We start from the raw sequence: 16,374 nt of genomic DNA on the forward strand, positions 1-16,374 counted from the left end.
GGAATTGTCTAATGGGATGGACTGCAACACTAGAAGCAGGTGATGTTGGCTAAAACATTCCCTGTCAGTTTGCATTTTAAACGCTTCACGAAGTAAGTCAAATCCGGTTTGTGCAACCCTTGTTTGCAGTGTGACTTTCCCGCCCCCTGATTCTGCCAGGCCCTGCTATTTTGATGAGAAAAGGCTAAACACAATCCCAGGAAAGGACATGCTTGATGTGAAAACAGACTGATGCCTGCTTGCATGTGAAGCCTTCTCTGTGTAATGCAAAGGAACCAGCGTGGGAATCAGACGGAAGTTTGTCCCACTTATAAAGGACTAGAAAATTCAGAGCCTTTATGAGGAGCTCAGTGAATGTGTCTGCCACGTTAATTGCATTGTGACAATTGAAGGCTTTAAATAAATCTGCACCATTTCAAGTGACGGGAGCTTTTTCAAAACATTTTTAATTTACTTTGTCAATTAATTATCTCAAATATTGTTGCAACATGACCTGGCTGAAAGTAGAACTTCAGAACTGCTGGGAGGCTCCAAAGCTCAGACATGGATATAATAAGGCTTATTAGTGAGGAAGACACACAAAAAAATCAGCAGCCTTTCTTAAGACTCAACTATCCAGAATGGCTTAACTACACTATTCCACACTATTTCAGATAGAACAATTGTTATCTTCAGATTCAAGATTAAAAGGAACTTCTTCTAGAAATTTATATTTCTCTGAAGGTGGTTCCTACTTCATGTCAAGGATAAGGTTCATATCTCTATATGGGCCCTGACAAAAAAAGATTTTGGTGGGAAACTTATTATCCTTGTGCTTAGGAACAATAGGATATTTCTTTTATGCCACATCTTTTGTGTCATAAATTTGGTTATTTGATTTTCTCTCCTAAATACATGGCAACAGTAAACTTAAACTGAAGATGCACAGATTGTGTGCACTAAAGTGAGGAGGTGTGAGTATACATGTGAGTTTGTGTGCATGTCCGTGCATGCAGTGGTGGTGGTGGCGGCGGCTCATACCTATGCTGAAAAAGAGAGCCAGACCGCACAGCGCATCTTGAGCTATAAATCAGTGCCCTGGTCAACCGGGCCAAGAGCATTTTCAGACCTATTTGCAGGAGATAATGCCAGCTATTCCTCCCAGCCCAAGGGACAGGACAGCCAGCCTCATGAATCATTGCCCTTTTAGAGGAGCTGCAGCATGGATCTCACCTTGCTATATCCATTGGGTTCCCTTGACTCTTCCTGGGAGCAGTGGAGGAAACTGTGACCAAAGAGTTCAAAAAATCAGGTTATGAAGCATAAAACCTATGTGCTAAAAAAAACAGTTAAGATAATAAAGACGGAAGTGCCACCTAAAGTATTATTAAAACTGTTTTCACATATGAACTCTGGATTATGGCCGAGGGATTAGATCCTGACGTAGTCCAGATTTTCCCTTTTACACATGTAGCACACAACATAATAATTTCCGAGTCAGATGCTTTGCTTACTTATTGGACATACTCTGTTTGATTTAGACGAGGGAGTTGCGCTGGGTAGAGCGAGCAGCAGACAGGACATGACGCAGTTTACACCGCCTCACAGAGCTGTTCATTTGCACATTTGCGTTCTCATATAGAGCTCCACCAGGTGATGTCTAGATATTTTCAGGTTTGCAGTGCATGTCTGAAAACAGCTTTAGTCTGCTGGGTAGGAATGCAATATTGCCAAATGCCTAAATAAGTACTTTATTTCAAAGCTCAAAACAACTGCATCCATATTGAGTAAGGAGTTAGCGTTAGTTCACTAAATGACAAATGTGCCATGCCTATGCCTGTGTATTAGTGCCACAGAATAGAATGAGGCAATTTTACTGAGTATTGACTTTCAATAAAGTCATTAAATAAATGATTAACTAATTAATCAATGTTTTAATTAATGCCAACATATATATATATATATATATATATATATATATATATATATATATATATAACATATATAATATATATATATATATATAATATATATTATATATATAATATATATATATATATACAGTAGACATTTCCTATAGTGTTTAGTAACATGGCTAACATGTCTGGCTCAAGTATTCTGGGTTGATCTATGGGGAATTGTTAAATGTTCTTTTATTAAACCTCCTTTGGACAGGCCTACCTTCTCCTTATCCACATAACTTACAATGGATCAAAACTAGGATCACTTTAAATCCAAGTTTCTGAATCTGATCAGGCATGTAGTTATAGATGATCAGGTGTCATGCCTTAGGATTTTATGTGCTTTTATGGCACATTTAATTTAATGTGTATTTAATATGTATGTTTGTTTCTTGTATAATGGCATATGTATTTTGTATGGCATCATTTTTCTTTAATAAAACTCCATCTAGCAATAAACATTGCAAAATAGCTCAGGCTGTAAATGCTACGATATGTAGTATTTGAGGTTTAGGGAATATTCGTTGCATGTATATCTGTCTCTATAAATATAAACATACAAAATAGGTATTTATATAATGGACCTACCATGCTGTGCTGCAGTGGAACATAACCTGTAGACCTTGCTGAAATGAAAATCAGCCTTTTATCTAGTGTCCATACACATTAAATATACAATAAATTCAATTCATTACAGATAGAACCAAATGAGTTCCCGTCCCTTCATCATCTAAAACCATTCTTACCATACCATAACTTCATGCTGTGATATCCAATTACTTTCTGACTACAGTTAGGGAAATTCAACAGCTAAGCACAACATTGTGTACTATTGAAACACACTTATTGTGAGTCTGATGAATGCTGGTAATGTGCAACTACATACTGGGTAATTTATATTATCATAGCCCATGTTTATACATAAACAAGAAACAGGAAACAACCTCCCTGTGATTCTTTATTGCCGGTTACTTCATTTAGGACTTGCTTAGAGATATGCGAGTGCAACAGTTAACCATGTCTGTAATGGAAAGTAATACAACTCTCACTTTGAAATAGTATGTGATTAATTTAAGTACTATCAAATTGAGTTATCTTATATAAAAAATAAACATTTGAATATGTGTCTTATACTGAAAAAGGTATATTGTAAAAAATGAAGCATGCAATTAGTATACACTACACCACTAACATTTATGGTTAAATAGACCAAATAGTGATAAAGATTGCAACATTATTTTCAATTTAGTATTTAGATTTCATGATTTGTTTTTATATTTGCATGGAATTGGCTAGTATGTTTTAGTATTTTACTTTAATAAAATTCCTAAAAAAATATTTAAATCTTTATATATATAGCGTAGAGAAGAATTAACACTCACATGCATACATGATCATGTTAACTATCTCAATTTCTTACCATTTAAAACCATATCACTCGTAAACAGCACAGACCTTAAAGATACATGATTGGCTTCTTTACAGTCTCACCATATGAAACGTTCTTTCCATATTTCAGCATTTGACAAGCACAAGCTGTAGCCCTGAGAGTAAATTATTTACAGTAAGTAGCCTCTTACTAAAGTCTTTAAATTTGTTTCAAGTTGCGAGAACCGCACTCTTTTAAGCCTTGCTCAGTCCTTAATTCAGTCACTGAATTATTTCATTACATGGCTTTATTAGAGTCACTTGTCTTCACTTGTGTCATACATTCACGTTTAATCAAATCACGGCATCTTGAAAAACATCCCCAACGCTAGCTGTGGAGGCTCTAAAGACAGTCCGTGCTTGAAGCAAAAGCCACAAGCCACAGCAGCATTCAGACAGCATTGGAAATGTTGCAAATAAGCATCGTCTGCACAGTTGTACGTTATGTATTAAACTTGGTAAAATCCTGTTTACTTACATAAGTGTGTTTTCTATATTTTCTGTTCTTACTTATTCACTTCTTGACCATGAGCTCCAGTGAGACATGATGGACATGCTGTCAACACTAATGGTCTAGGATGGCATCAAGGCTCTGTCAGGAGGACACACTACTGTAGCTGCTCAGAGCCAAGGCCGTTGGTAGCCCTCCATGGATGAAGAGCTGACATCTTTGTCCCTCACTGCCAAAGTGCCCTGCCTCCACTCCCTAAAATCCTATCCATCTGCCCTATCAGCGGGGCAGACATAATGCAAGGCATGCACTTTTTCCTAACTCAGTGTTGTGCTTTAGCACGCCCTGCTAGTGCCAATAAGGGTTCCTGTGTCTTCACCGGTACAATCAACACATGGTCAGCTATTCAATTTGTGTTTCCGTAAGCAAAAGCCTTCTATAACTATTATGGTTCCAACTAAGCCTGCACAATATTGGAAATATAAAAATCTGACATTGGGATAACTTTTCCCTCTGCGATATATATTGCGATGTAAAAAAAGAAAAAGTAATTCCAAAGCTCTATTTGGAAATAATAAATCATTCTTGACTACTGCGGTGATTTTGTAGGGGAGTGCATCTACAGAGAAGGAAAACATGAAAAAGGATCTTTTCTAAAGTGAACCGTTCTTTTTTGAACTTTAATGCTTTACAAACACCAAAGCAAGTAGGCACTGTGACTAACGTTATTCCCTTGAAGTGATTTTGGAGGAAAATTAGGCAGAAATATGCTGGTCGACTAGCATGACACCATTGTATTCGTATAATACTATCAATCCAGGCTAACGTGCATGACAGTGACTGCACGTTGCTTCCTCTAAATTTCAGGTTGTGGTCGACTAGCGGGGCCAGCTTGTTGGTTTGATAAATTGATCAGACCTGCATGTCACGCGCACTAGCAACAAACTCTGTATATCCAAGAACAATTAAATCAGTGTAAATTACGTTAGATCAGACACAGACTTCTGTGGTAGATCAGTGTTACGTTTCTAGCGTCGCGGCTCCGAACCGTAACCTTTGTTGGGCCGGACGGACCCATTGTTTCATTAGGCCAACTATATCAGCTTTAACCTGGCTGGTAGCAGCTTTCTGTGGGGGGGAAATGGCCGGGAGACGTTGTGATTATGTTGCATTAATCAGGTGATTTAGTTCTCATTTGCAGCAAACATAAAACACTGACTGCTGTAGCTTCACTGACTACCCATCAAAAACTATGCTCATCACTGAGGCAGCGGCAGCTGCTTCCTACGGGACTTTTCTACACACGGAGAGCCTCACTTCCCGTAACATTAAACCCCATCGGACTAACGTCACATACACACGTTGCCCACATGGCTACCTGTCTTAAAGGGGAAGGGTCGGATGGTAATAATCATGTAAAAGGAGAACAGTGAAAGTTTTCTTTTCTATCAAACAGCAAAAACATTTTAGCGTCAACATTGCTACGTCCTGCGATGTGACTATGTCGCATGCGTACATCGCAACGTCGATGCTAAAACACAACATTGTTCAGCCCTAGTTCCAACTGTCAAACGTAAACTATCGTTACCCCTTCCATAAGCTAAAGGCATCATGGTGGAGTGGCTTGACAGTGTCTTGATACTGATTTCCAATCCGTTTTTCTAACAGTCAGCATGATTTTTGCACCTGAAAGTGCACATAAAATCTCTGAGTGTCCATGTGCTTGTATAACTGTATTCTTGCCAAAACTGGTAATGGCTTGGACAGATATTCGCTTGAGGGAAGGAGCTTTTAGAGAAAAAAAACACAGGGAAAAGCTACAATGTGCTGACATCCTTCCAATGAAAGAAAGAGTGCTCGCTAAAACTCACAAAGTCATGACTGATTCTCTAACAACATAAATAAAGAATAGCCTTATGACTGTCAACTGTCAAACATTTGTGAAGCATTATTAGTTATGCAGCAAGTGTTACAGCATATTAAGTGTCAATAGTGAATAATGAAGTAAATGCGAGAAGACAAGAAGGATGTTTTCAATCTCTCACAGGATAGGTTTGCTTGCCTGCCCTGCTATTATGAAAAAAAATTCCTAAATCCAGGCCAAGTTCAGTGTGAAAACTGACTCATTGTTCATTGCACTCAATGTTCAATCTACATAAGCTATGTGAATTTGTCAAATGTCTTCCATTCTCGAAACAAGGAGTTATGTGCCATTTAAGTCCAGCCTCAAGACAGCTGACTGTTTGACCTTCATGCAATGTTCTGTGTGTGTGTGTGTGTGTGTGTGTGTGTGTGTGTGTGTGTGTGTGTGTGTGTGTGTGTGTGTGTGTGTGTGTGTTTTATAATTACAGTAGATACGAGTTTGAAAAGAGTAGGTTGACAATGACAAGGAAATGAATGACACCAGCCAGTGAACCGTTGCTCCATTTGTCTGCATCGAGCATTTGTCTGAAGTAAAAGAGTGCGTCATCTGTGCACTTCTGCTGACTGGGCGAAGCCAGGGAACTGAGGTGTTACATGCGTGTCACATGTTCCTGTCATTTCCCTAGTACATTTACCAATACAAAAGATGTGGTGAAACTGTCTACTGTGTTATCACCCAGGATGAGCATCCATACAAAGTCTATGTTAGGACAAAAGCTGTAATAACCCACAAGTGGCGACTGTAGGACATGAAGCTATTTGGGCTCTAATGATTCATAAAATCCACAGTTGGATTTGATGCATTACAGTGGCATCACCATTTTGTGTATTTCAACACTGCAGCAATAATGACTGCCTGAAAATGAGTCTCATATTTCAATTCACCCTCAACTTTATGAAAGTATACAACTATAATATTTGAGAGCGCAAAATTAAACTACATAGTGTTGTCTCATTTCCACTGGTTTCTCAGCAGGATGACACAAAGCAAGAGCAGCACTGTACAATGCAACAAAAACAACCACATGTAATTTCAAAACCGGAGACATCACTTGAGCTGAACAACCACAACACAGTATTGTTTGACAGATATTGAGTAAAATGCATGGTCATTGGTTAATTGTTTTATTCATTCCAAGTATCAGCTCAATCACACTGCATTGAGAGATACTAAGTGGTACATTGTATTGGTATATCCCTAAAACTCATGTTATCATCAGTCTACTCTATACAGAGCATTGTTACCATTTTATTAATGTCCTCATGTAACTTAATGTATAGCCAGATCGATAAATTACTATACTAGGCAGATACTGGTCCTTGGGTACTGAGAGCCCAAGGTGAAGTCTTCAAATTGCTTGATTTGTCTGAACAGTCCAAAACCCCAAAATATTCAAAATGATACTGCATATAACTGAAGAAAATAATACATGTAACATGCCAAAGGCAACAAAGTGAAGCAACAAATCCTCACATTTAAGAATTTGAAACCAGCAAATATTTCATATTCTTGCTTAATAAATTAACCAAGTAATTAAAGGGCTAATTATTTGAGGTCTAGAATGTTTCTTTTTCTATCACAAATACAGCAAGGTAAAGGTGATGGAAACATGTTTTTTCCATCCCATGCTGCCAGCAGGCATGTCATGAGTAAGCAATAATCTTATTTAGTAAACACAACCCTGTAAATACTATGTTTGGACAAAAACACGGGGTTGGATTATCATTGTCTATGATGTTAAAGAGTAAATGCAACATAGTTTTTTTTTGTAAATATACCCAAGTCAAACTTTCGTTTAAAAGCATAATTAGGATGGAAGTGCCTAATTTAAGATTTACCGTATTTTCGTTTTCGGTCAAATGTCATTTTGAATGGGAGAGCTAGGAGCACTACTATGATCGCATCAAAATCACTATTTTTAAAACACTAAAAAGGCTCAACACAACATGAAACTATGCACGAAGTATCACCAGGAGCTCTATACATGAACTCGAGCATTGAGAATATTGTTTGTGTACACAGAGTTTACTAAAAAGAAAGGTTTTACCAACTCACTGTAGCTGTTGTTGTTTCCGCCTTCTTTGTCAGTCAAAAAGGATCAATCTCCGAATGTGAATGACGGACTCCATAGGAGAAAATTACATTCTTGAATGAGGCTCCTTTTGACCCTAGGTAGCATTTTGGCAAGAGTTACGCTTTAAGACAAGTTTGATTAATATTCTGCTAAATAAATAAATTGATCTTTTTGTATCGTATCAACATCTCAACCATTTACAGCTGCAGTGAACATTCTACCCGCAATGAAATGTAGGGTTGGGCATCGTTTGGATTTTAATGATTCTGATTCCAATTCCGATTCTTCATTTCGATTCCGGTTCTTATTGATTCCGATTCTTTGTGGGGTGGAGTTGAAATGGGTCACATGCAGATTTAACAATTAAGAGGAACGTTTTATTTTTAATTCAATGGTGGGCTGCATTTACAGGGCTTTTTCAATATAAAATAAAGCCACACTAGAGCGCCGCTCATTGCATTCAATGGCTGCAACACAACAAGCGCCTGGCTGCTTAATTATTAAATTGGGAAGTGACGATCGGATTTGAAACCAAAACCCTCGAAACGATTCCAATAAAGAATCGCTTCTACTGGAATCGTAATTTTTGAGACGATTCCAAGTAGGAATCGGTCCTCAATTCCCAACTCTTATGAATTGCTTCACATAATTACGCTTAAATGTCAGTGGAGAGAAGGTAACGAAGCAACTAGACATGCAGGTATCCTTATATGGGAAACAACGATACATAATAAAACAATTACAACACCTGTACACAATCCACATTTATGTGTCCCTCTGTGGTGAGAATGCAAAGCCATCTGGGACTATCCGATATCTAAGGGACAGCAGATGAATAGCAACAGTTTCTACATCTCACTACAGTCTTTGGTATGCATACCAATTGGCGGCTAACTGCACATTGGGATTATGATATTCCACAGTTGTCTGAAAGTTCCATTTCTCCTATCAGAAAATCTCTCAACAGCAAAAAGAGCAGTGATATTTTTAAGCTGTCAGCAAGTAATGCACTGAGAAAACCTTAACCTACTTCTTATCTTTGATATCTCAACTTGTAAATTTCCATTATAAATACAGCTCGAGCTAGCAAACATGAAATGATCATGCAACTCTAATGCTGAATGTGGCTAGTTTGATGGTGTCTATCTTCACTTGATCACTTATATTATGGTGATTGGTTAACAAAAACAAAAAGCAAAATATACAGATTGAGACCACCTTTGACCTTGTTGAGAACGGAAAAGACAGTAAAGGCAACATTAATGACTGTAACTGAACACAGACGATGGTTACTTCACAATAAAGCCATAGTCAATTATGTTTGTTGGAGCGCTTTTACTGTGATGTAGCTGCAGCTAATGTTGAGCTTTACTTATAAACAGAAGCATTAACAGAATACTGACATCCTAAAAGTTCCAAAATTCAATTTCAACATCCGTCAATCATTAGTCTTTGTACTTTCTCTCCTCTTGCTCTTCAGCAGCACTTTGACTCTGTAATGAGTTGTGTGTATTTAAGGATTAGGTGGTAAAAATATAATTAAGTCTTCTTGGTCCTAATGGCTACCTTCTAACATTTGTTGATACAGGACAAGTGCAAAGAACTCATAAGGTCTTGATATAGCAAATTGCCTGAGCCAATTTTCACAGAACTTGGACTGCCGTTATGATTCACACACAATGGGTGGAGGAAAAATAGCTCTACCACTTACTGACAAGGCTGCATAATCCAAAGCATATGGACCCCCTATATCAAGCTGGTCCTTAAATTAAAAACAGGACAGATTCAAATGTGACCTTTCAATGTCATCCATATTCAATACTTCACTCAGCTGCCCCAACACACTTTGAAGTAAAGACAACAAATCACACAAGGATTGGATAAAAATAGGCCATTTGTAGTGCAGGCCATTTTTAGGCTGTGTGTCTGTTTCCATGTTCCCCACTGCAGGGGTGCCCTGTAAAACATCAGTGTAAATGGTTTATAATGCCACCAGTGGACTCTGAAATGGGAGACCTGGTTTCAATCAGCAGTCAAATTACTCCTACGTTACCCTTGCAGACAGAGTAGTAAATCATTATTTGCCTTTATGCTGCTGACGTTAAGGAACAAGCATTGTTAAAACCCCACCAAGCGTGCTACTAAGAGCAGCCTGTCTTGATGTGGGGATGGGATGCAGGACAATAGAGGTTGCTCGCGGTGTTCATATAGACGCAAGTGTAAAACCTTCTGATGTCTAAGCAGAAAAGCAGCACAATTTGTATCTGTAGCAGAATCTTAAAACCTATCGTAACTAGCCTGACTTGCAGTGTTAAACTTTAAGTTATAGTCTGGCTCCTATAACCCCCATGCCAAAAAGCCTCAGTACAACCAGTTTGAACCAGTTTGCCTAGTTAAAAAGAGTCCTTGGTTTCTCTGTGCCAACGCCCTGACAGTAGGTCAGTGAGGCATCTCAGAACAGTTATAATCCCCTATAAACCAGAGAAATGCTGATCCCGCCCACCACAGACCAACACACTCTGGGCAAAACCTCTCATTATAACTCCAAGGCCCTGAAATTATCAAGATTTTACCCATATGGAAAGCCCGAGAAAACATCAGTTGAGAGAGGGGTGTGCCGAGTGTTTTTTCAGTGTGTGGCCGCAGAGGAGCTGGTTTTCTTTAATAGCGTCTTTCAGCCGTGCCCATGCCATGGAGCACCGGCCTATGAGGCAGCTGAGGCAGATGCTCTGGCTACTAGCCCCAGACCAGGCCTGCTAGGAAATACCCAACACCACTACATTCAAATGCTCACACAGGCCAGGAATTTACGCAGGACAACAAACCCAACAGATTAGGGCTGGGCAATATATTGATGTTGTATCAATATCGCGATATGAGACTAGATATATTTTGGATATATCGTAATATCGTAATATGGTAAGTGTTGTCTTTACTTGGTTTTACAGGCTGCATTACAGTAAAGTAATGTAATTTTCTGAACTTACCAGACTGTTCTAGCTGTTCTATTATTTAACTTCAAATCATTAAATCATTTCAGAAGAATATTTATCAAAAATCTCATTGTGTAAATAACATTTTGTGAATGCAGTAATAGTCAACCATTCAATGTTGTTGCAATATCGACATCAAGGTATTTGGTCAAGAATATTGTGATATTTGATTTTCTCTATATTGCCCAGACCTACCAACAGACACAGCATTACAAATGCGAGTAAATCCATTTGAAGGAAGAATTTGTCATTAAAAGTTTATAAAACTGGGTAGCCCTGTCACCAGAATTCCAAATGCAACACTGGTTACTGGTGTCACTCCCACATTAGACCACAGATCTTTTCATAAAGTTTTGGTGGCTGCAATGTCAGCTAGCTGATGTTTCCTAAATATTTCTATGTAGCCTAGCTTTTGCCAATATGTATGCCAAGCAGATGATGTCACCAGCTACGTACCTGGCTTCTTTTTCACAGCCACTCTTTCAAAAATAGTCAGACACCAAATGAACTGTTGACTCTTCTGGCCGGAAACAAAAGATAAAAGCACTGTGGTGATCCATTGTGGGCCCCAAAGGAGTCAGAAAGGTTAGGGTCAAATAAGTCATGTGTCTTCTCAAGTGGTTGGAGTATAAAGTAGGCCTAATAACTTGTGGGAATGTGTCAGTATTCAGCAAATAAACACTAGTGCACAAACCATGGTAGAACTTATTAACATATTGCACAGAAAATGCCCAAAAGTTCATTGATTGTATTATGGCTTTTACAGCCCACAAAAAGAGAGAATAAACAGGAAAATAAATCAGGACACTCAGTAAAGAAACCAACAAAAGCTAGCCAACATGAAAAATGAAATCCTTAATACTTCAACAGCATGGCACCTAACAGCAATGTCAACACAGGTTTAAATGATAAAGCATCTATATATAATATATATATCACCTATCCTAACTCTAAATCCTAGATCCAAACCGTTTCTGAGAGTCACTTACGTTATGAAAGAAATTATAATGAGACTAAACTCCCTAATCGGCATTAGTCTTATGGTTAAGTGTTCTCCTGTTTCCATAGAGCAGCCCACAAGCAAAAGCCATATTTATCAGTAAGCTGTCCTACTGGGGCCTTTGCTGTGTCGGCTACAGCCCATAGGACAGTTACCTATCAAATGACCCTGAATCCAGAGTAGAAATACACTGTGTCACTTTCTTTTCAGTAGGCAGGAGCTTAAGGTTAGAAACCCAAACATGCGCAGCAGGGCCTAGGATTCAGTTGTAGAAAGCCTCTGATGCAATTCCAAGAAACTAACCCACCCTGTTTCATCCTGTTACAGTTTGGCTCATGGTTAGGTATCTTCATTGTGTCTGTGACAACTATAATCGGATTCATGTATTGATAAAGGACGGCCATGAGGCTAGTTCAGCATGTCACTCTTGCTTCCAAATCCTTTCTTTAAATAAACCAAACAGGGCTGTGGGCTTGATGCAATGTTGAGAATCTTTCTGTGCATCCATCCTTTGTAAAAAAACAACAACACTCCCCCTATTTTAGATCTGTTCCAGACCTGAGGAGGGCTTAGGCTCAGATGAAGTGGCGCACCAATAAAAGCTGTCACAAAAATGGTTTTACAATTGAATTCTCTAATGCATGATTGCTGGAATGTGTGTTTTTTCCCTCAGCTGCGAGGAGACAATGCATGACATCAAACCTGTCTTCACGGCGAGTGCTGCAGCAATAGTGACTTTTAAGGGCAGATGAATGACATAGCCTACTGTACATCACAAGAGATTTTGAAAAAAACTCGAATACCTGTCTGGTAATGATAAATAAAGAAAGAGAATTTCATCTGCCGGAGGCGCTCAGGCGCTGCTGACATGGTCACGCACTCATGCACGCGCACACATGAAGGGAAAAGGCAGGTTGGAGAGCGCTATGGCTGGAACCTTATGGCAAAGCATTTCTAGCATAAGGTCAAAAATGGGAGCAAATCCTTACATTGCAATAAGACAAACAATTGAGTGACGACAGGCTCACGCCCCACAGACCACCTGCTCCCATTATTTAATTAGTGATTCTCGACAGCTTTTCCGCTTGATTAAAGATTTCATCCCTGCAAAGACTACTGCAAACGTTACGTCAATTTGCTCACTGAAAAGTGCCTGCCCTCAGTTTATTGCCAAGTCTGCGCAGGTTTGTGTACCGAAAATCACTTTGTAAAATAAGTGATTGAGACACAAAAGTATGCTGTTCCTTTCCCCATCCACATTAATGAGACGTTAAGTGGATATTTTGTAAACATGAAGACCAAATATTTCTGTGAGACTCATTCAAATAGACGAGTGTTTTTTGCTCGTGTCATTAGGCATTTAAAAAAAAGTTAATGCTAGCTATACATTCAGGGTTTAAAAACAGCAACAAACTGTATGCGTGGCTATCTGGCGTTAGCCGAACACCGATTTGGCCAGACAGAGCCGGCTTACAATTATTAACCGTCAACGTTATACCTTTAAAAAGCATTTTCTAAGTAATTCCAGTTTATAAAAACACGCCAAACAAACAGATAAATGAATGCAAGTTCGCGAACGACAAAGCTAAAAGCTGCGTCTCAAGTTCAATGGGGGACATTGAAAAAAGATAACGGTGCACTTACTGAATCTCCTCTTTGTCACCGCCGTTGGCATTTCTCTCCTTCTCTGAACCACTGCGTTTACTCCTGTCTTCAGTTTGTAGCCAGCACAAAAATCCACTTTATGTAATTAACAGCCGCAAAACACAAGAGTTAGAACCAACCCAGAGAGTAAAAGGAAAGAGGGGGAAAGATACGAGTCCACTGCCAGAGGAACACGAGGTCCTATCCCGGTCGGCCGACCGGGGTCGTGGATACTGGATCTATTCGTGGCAGCTCCCGTGTCTCGCTGCTAACGGGTTAACGTCAGCTTCGCTTAAGTGTTGAGTGTCGCTGCCTGCGCGCAGAAAGGCGAGAACAAATGTTATTTCTTCTTTTGCAAGTAAAATTCTTCTTTTGCAAGTTATAAGCACAAGTCTGTATACAGCCCACCCCCCAGAAGGAGCTGTGGAAGGTAGGGAGTTGTTACGTCTCTCCCTTCACAGTCACGCTTCTTTCTGCCTCTGTGGAGAAAACACATACAGGTCGGTCAGCAGGATTTTCGGATTCACTCGGCTACACTCGCTGCTGTGTCCATTCATCCCTGCCCCTCAAGACCAGCAGCCTCTGAAAACATGCACTAGACACAAGTGGATCCTCATACTTATGATTTTTATTTCACTGTTTATACTAAGCACACGTTAAAAAAGAGACAATGAACCCATATTTGCAACGAGGGAACTTTGCTTAAGGTGATTTTGGAAGTAAATTATGATTTATGCGATATGACGGGAGGTTGGAGAGACAACCGAGGGTATATACAAACTTTTTAATACATGCACTCATTATGACAGTAGAATTAAGCTATTCCTCATTTTCCCGGGGACCACCTGGAGGGGGTCCCCAGGCCCCACTGTGGGAGCCTGTGCAATAAACAAAGTCATGAATCATCACTGAGAATAGAAATTTATAAATACTGCCTTATTTTCCCCATTTTCTAGAGCAAATAAAACGCATCTATACAGCCTCACTACCCATCCTCATCCTTGCTCTCACCTTGTTCAGGACAATCCAATTCATAATTTATATGTGCAGGCCAACTTTCTGGCTCTTTCACCAGTACTTGAAATAGTTTTTTTAACACAGTATTGGGAGAGGATGAGGGAATATTCCTCACGGTTCAGTGACACACAGACATGTTATGCAGCTCTCTTTGACAGGAATAGGAATACTTTAATGATTTGCAACTTGTTCACATTGGAATATTAAAAAAGATATTAAGACCATGAGCTTTACAGCCCCTTAGTTAAACTGTAATTTCCATATTTGAAGATGGTATCAAAAATAGGCTACTCAAAATCTAGATTGGACATTTCCAATTTTGATAAAAACCAACTGTCAATTAAGGACATATTTGTGGAACTACAGAATTCATAAGTGAAGCAATGTAATGGGCATGGAGAGAGGACTCTGCTTATGGTGCAACTTGGCTGTTAGTGCATGAGCATTCAAGCAATGCGATTGAATGTGCATCGCATGGATGCTGTGACCCCCAGTAATGAGGACCTGAATATCTTTAGGATTCTGACATCCCCTTTACTCCTCCTCCTAACCTTACTGTGATCAATCGTTAGCTTGGCATAACTCCCGCTGATCTACGGCCAATAACATGTAGGTGCCAGACGGAGAAATTAGTACATGTGCTCAATAATACTGTTACATATTACACCAGGCCTGTTTTTCAGCTTTAGACATCTCATGTGTACAGTGGAGCACACCTGTAAACATCACTTGCCTATAAAGGTCAAAGAAAATGTCTTCTTCTGTTTCTTTTTTGCAGCTATGGTGCTACCATGCTAGCAACCATGCTTTGCCCTTGCCAGATTATTTTTTTTATTTTAGCACCTAACGCTTGCTGAGCAACACATTTATGATGCTGTGGTCCACATCCTCTTGGCTTTTGGTCTTGAATCATACATGCGGTAATAAACTTATTTCCATCCATCAGGTTTCAAAAAACTCTTATTTGGACTGAGCATATCAAATAAAATCTGCAGTTTTTTGAACATTAACATTATATTGATTAAGTAATGACATTTAAGATCTTAAACCCATTTTCCAGTCAATTAAACAACCTATTTGCATCAGAGTATTGAAACAAAAATCCCACTCTAAAATACTTCCTGCTCTTAATTATAGCTACTGAATAAATGGTTGGCTAAATAACTGTGAATCAAAAAAGGTCTGAGGTACTAAATCAGCCCCTACCCACCATTCCTGAAATGAAGCTTCATACATGGATCCCTTTATCAGCTGTTCTTTCTTATTAATTTCTTCATTGAACTCAATGGGGAAATTAGTTGGGAAAAGTTACTTGTAAAGAGATTAATTTCTATCATGAAGCCCCTCAGTTGGCGCTTGATGGTTTGAAGGCTGATTTAAACTGGAGCAGTTACGTTTCTACCCATTATTCATATTGCAAAGAATCATGAAAAAATAGAATATAGGCTAGACTATGAGCACATTTAAAAAAGTAACTTTATATTTTAAAAGAAATGCATATTGGGTTTCATAGTGACTGGAGATATTTTGATAATGTGTCCAAAATAAATGGTGCCATTTGTTGAATTGTACCAGATTTAATTTACCCTGGTGCAATATACACTACCACCCTCTGAGCAAAAATCAAAATTCCTATAAAACTGAAGTGTATACACAACACGCAGTAGCCAGAACTACTTGCATGCTTGAATATCCTATTTCCATAAGATGCAGCGCAGTGATGGTGTTGTGTAGCCTTATCATCCAAAAGTTATTACATAATTAGTCAAACCAGATATTTTATGTTTAAAGCTAAAATGAAGTCCAAGCTGATATTTGTAATCAAACTGTCAATCTTTTCCTCCTTGAAATAAATGTTAGGGTAATGTATTTTTTGAGAAATAACGTCCCCGTTTCTGCTAAT

The 16,374-nt window shown here is 38.9% G+C and overlaps 1 protein-coding gene across 25 annotated transcripts in view; it reads right to left on the reverse strand.

Moving 5' to 3' along the window:
* ptprfb (protein tyrosine phosphatase receptor type Fb) overlaps positions 1 to 13,931 on the reverse strand; it is a 176,770-nt gene extending 162,839 nt beyond the window's left edge. For 20 of the 25 annotated variants that reach the window (XM_032532660.1, XM_032532659.1, XM_032532662.1 and 17 more), the window contains exon 1: positions 13,455 to 13,931. The gene's annotated coding sequence lies outside the window, so the exon portion shown is untranslated. The remainder of the gene's footprint in view (positions 1 to 13,454) is intronic. The other 5 variants (XM_032532665.1, XM_032532668.1, XM_032532664.1 and 2 more) reach the window with 1 other exon arrangement.
* Between the last annotated feature and the right edge of the window lie 2,443 nt (positions 13,932 to 16,374).

This window comes from Etheostoma spectabile, chromosome 12, assembly GCF_008692095.1.
Source record: "Etheostoma spectabile isolate EspeVRDwgs_2016 chromosome 12, UIUC_Espe_1.0, whole genome shotgun sequence".
NCBI lineage: Eukaryota > Metazoa > Chordata > Actinopteri > Perciformes > Percidae > Etheostoma > Etheostoma spectabile.